Here is a 4,737-nt window from a genome sequence, read left to right as displayed (position 1 = left end):
GCACGTCAGAGGCTGTTGGCGACGTCATCACGTAGGACATCTGGTACGTCTGTACTGTGGTTAGATTTTTGTTTTACCCCTTTTCCTCTGCCACATTAATTATAGAAATGCTTACGATAATACTCTCTGAAACCCTCCAAAGAAGGCACACGTGTTACATTTTTTTTTCTTCATATTGTTCAAATATTGAAAATATATTATTACCAATAACATCCACTAGAGGGAGACAAATAATTACTTGTGGGTTTGCGGAGCCAGGACTGGATTTTTGGCACATGCAGCCTATGATTGACCAGATAACTTGAATAGATGCTCCACTCGCAATATCAGCGCAGTCGGTGTGAAACAATCTTATGATCACAGCTTCAAAAAAAAAAAAAAAAAAGTTACACACACGCATCATCATCATAGCTTGAATAAATTAAGACACTTTAGGGCTTATTTGGTAGCTATTAGATTTTGTCATACACTTAGAAAGTGACAGGTGGATCAGTTCAGCTGGAGGTTTGCATCGCATTAAGTTTGTAAATCCTGCCAATTATATAATTATTACATATGCCCACTCTGAACAAAATGACAGTGAACTGAAATCCTACCATTGTTTTTGGGAGTTTTTGTTTTGTCTGTTATTTTTACACATAGGGCCTAGATCTTCATTTGTGTTTTGTCATGTTACAGACAGTTGTGAATAAATAATCTTAATTGGTTTAAGCAGGATTTTTTTATTATTATTATTTTTTATATATTAGCTACCTACCTATAGCTACATGGCAATTGTATTCCCAAAGGAAAAAAATACTGGAGGAGTAACTTTGGCCAGATTAACCAAACAAACATGAATCTAAGGACTACGCATCACAAAGTAAACAAGAAAAAACTGGTTAAAACAAAGTACATTTTCTTTGACTTGGAAAGTTGTATATGACAAAAACAACAACTCATAACAGTCATCATAACCTTTGAGTGTTTTAAAGGTTACTGTGTAAGTGCAGACTACCAGACAATGTGTAACATCTTATGCCCTCTTTGTTCCCCTCTCAGCCTCTCTTCAGAGAAAAGCCAGCATTGAATCATTTACTTCCTCCAAATTAAAATTTGGAATCTGCATGCATTATATATTCACCCGTGCTCGGACAAATCCTCTTAACTGTGGGAGAAATTGTCAGGATGTGTCCTGTAGAAAAGTAAGAGCCTTGTCTAGTTGTATTGCCGGTAGCAAGGGAGCATCTCAATCTGTCACTCAAGTCCACACACACACACACACACACACACACACACACACACACACACACACACACACACATACACCACAGTAAATCAGCTTATGAATAATATATACTTGTACTTTCTTTATTAATATTAAACATTGCATAATGAAGCACCGACTATAAGCAAATCCCAGAGCAATATTCATATTACCATGAGCTGTCCTAGAGTGGACCTTTCATTGTTTATGTCAGTCCTGTCACATTGTGGTTAAACACATCAAAATGGCTGCTTTGACCGGTCTGTGCACTTCACCTCGACAACACAGGATGCTCTTTTTGTTCTTAAAAATTGCATTATATGCAGTTTTCTTTCATGTATGTTGCTCTATTTTAAGATTTTAATGTTATTTTAGTATTCTTTAGAGAGTAAACAGATGGAAGAGACATGAAAAATGGAAGATAAAAGGATGTGACGAAGGTTGTGACCCAGAATCAGAGCTGGTTAAGATGCATGTGCTTTTGTCCACTGATGTGCAAGAGTTGAGCTTTGTCCTTGGGCTTATTTTTATGTTTTAACATACATTATGTCTGGAATCTCCTTAAAACTTGGGTCATTTTTATAAAAGAGCTCAAGTGTCAACGTTATGTCTCTTTTACAGTTGGACAAAGTTTTCATTTCAGCATGTCCTCATCTCTTTTGTAGATATTGCCCTGTGGTGTGTTCAGGTATCTCACATTCAGTGATGGCACTTACCACGCGAGATGCATGTCTCCTTAGAGGCAACACTCTGGACTTAAAACCTTTCCTGTGTCCACAAACAGGGTATTTGTGGTATGCTGGCCCAGTGCAACCCAGCTTAAACTGCCTTTGCCCGGAGCCAGCAGATACAAGCTATAATGGAGGCATTGATGTATTATTGAGAAACCCATGGGTAAGGATCAAGGAGCTGCTTGCAGCCAGAAGGGATGGCAAGAGAGTGTGTGTGAACTCAGGATAATGTTTTCCTTCAGCATTCAATGTGTCCACGACTGCTGTTGCTCTCTTGGCCTGATGCGAAGAAGAAGACATTTCATGTAATATCACATACCGAATTTATGCGCTCCAGTCAAAGCAATATGCTTGACAACATGCTTGGCCTATCTGTGAAAGATAGCTGTTGTGCCGTAGTGTTTCCATGTGGAGTCTGCTGAGGTTATGTCTACTTGAGCCAGAGCTGAGATGACATTTCATTTATATAAATAATTACTGTCCTGAAAGTCCCCTAGGCCTGCCCTGAAGCAATCAAACTTCTAATGCTCTTAAAATTGCCCACCATGTTTTATTAATGGCAGACTATAAAATGTATTGCTATAGCTTGCACACTTCTCCGCTGATCCACAAGGAAATAGTGTCAACTTTAAATGGCCATATTAGGCTTTTATTTTTATGCAACATTGTATTTCAACCAAATTAAGGCACAGCACATGTTTGAAATGTAGGCTATGGTATGGTGAGGAGAAGGAAAAAAATAACAGAGGAGCCCTGAATTTATTCGCGGCTGAGCAGCAGCCTGTACAAAGCACTTATCTCTGCATACACTGATCTAAATGAATACAGTGAATCATGTGCAGAATGATTGCCCATTAGTGCCATTAATTGCCACTGAGTGAACCTGATCTGCTCTTCAAAGACTCTCACAGAATCTGAATTGAGGCTTCATTCTAAAAATAAGAGTAAAGTGTAGTAAGGGCTGTGCTAAGGTATCACCCTCTAAACAGATTTGTAATGTCTCCAGACTGTGCCAACAGAGGGTACTGTTGCCTCACAACATGTTTAAATTATCCAAACAACAAAGATGCAGCATGCTGTCTTTCCCCCCTCTGATCCAATGCGAGGAAAAAGGTGTGCTTTGCATTCATATTAATCATGTGTAGTGGCGGTCTGTGGTCATTTCCATAAACCCAGGATGTCACAATAACAGGAAAGTATCCATTATATAAATTAAATGTGACCTTTTAACCCACATGGTTTGGTTAGGTCTGATCTAGGTGTGCCTGATAGTGATACTATTTTAAAACAAATTCCTCCTGATTTGCCTGCACCACTTCAGCTGGTATTGTTTGAAAGAATGAATGTTGTGATTAACAGTCAATTTATCAGAGCATCGCGACGGCAATCTGTGAGATAAAGGGACATTCTGATAAGAGAGCGCGACACCACGTGCAACAAAACTGGATGACCATCAGAGTTCAGGTGGAGGATCATTATAGAGTGGTAACTTAACACTCCTTCAAAGGGGCAGACAGTGTGAGCGCTTCTGTGGCTGATAATTACTTTGTGTGTGTGTGTGTGTGTGTGTGTGTGTGTGTGTGTGTGTGTGTGTGTGTGTGTGTGTGTGTGTGTGTGTGTGTGTGTGTGTGTGTGTGTGTGTGTGTGTGGAGCTCATCGCTGCCAGCTGCCCCCGGTGTCCGTGCGCTGTTGTCCGCCGCCCTCCTCACATGTCTGGCGGTGTCTGAAGCGCACAAACGTCACGGACTCACTTGAACTTGAATCCCGTCCCACTCCACGAAGGCAACCCCCCCCCCCCCCCCCAACAGACACACACACACGAAACACAGGCTGCATATAGTCTGCACACGCACAAATGCGGGGTCCTCCCAAACAGAGCCTCTTTCATCGTATGAGTCAACAAGAAGTAGCCTCGACACTGTAGGAAACTGGGAAACATTGGACCTCTGCTTGTTGGACGAGGAGGAGGAGGAGGTGTCTTGTCTGCCCGCCTGCTCTCTCTCTCTCTCTCTCTCTCTCTCTCTCTCTCTCTCTCTCTCTCTCTCTCTCTCTCTCTCTCTCTCTCTCTCAATCAGCGAGGCTACTGCCACCAGAGCCAAGAGTTGCCGTTCCGCGCACCGATGCCAAAACGCGCTGGAGGAGTCAGTGCCAAAGGGTCATTTTAGCGCACCACTGCTGACATCGAAGGACTGTAGGGAATCCTAGAATAAACAGCAGCCATTTGACCCAAGGTGATATAATCACATTAGAATAAAGACAGAGGGAGAGGTAAAGGAGCCAAATAAGAACCAATACCTACCACCGGTGGGGTGCACCGTACTTCATCAGTCACCACAGCCGCTGCAGAGGTGGGCAGTCCAGGATTTGTTATCTGAACAGGTCATTGCAAAAAAAGAGAAAAAAAAAGCAAAAAGCAAAAAAATAGTTATCTACCTGCGTAAATTTCAGTTCATCGGCCACTTATAGCCAAACTGCTTCCTAAAACTACACTTTGGCTTCCTCAATCCAGGTGTAGCGTCCTTACGAAGACGCTGCCGGACATTGTGGACAAACTGGTCTTCCATCCTTGTCGCGCTCCTGTCTGTCCGACTCCTCACCTTCCAAACGCGCATCAAGTTGCAGCTGAAGACCGACCGTGAATAGCAGAGGGATTAGGAGGAGGGAAAGTTGGTCTCCTGCGATTCCGAGAGGACCGACACCACGGTCCAAGCCGACTCCAAGTGCCGTTCACCGGGCGATGCCAGAGTAAATGCCGGGGCA

The sequence above is a fragment of the Trachurus trachurus genome, assembly GCF_905171665.1.
Source record: "Trachurus trachurus genome assembly, chromosome: 24".
Taxonomy (NCBI): Eukaryota; Metazoa; Chordata; class Actinopteri; order Carangiformes; family Carangidae; genus Trachurus; species Trachurus trachurus.
This window is presented reverse-complemented; position numbering follows the sequence as displayed.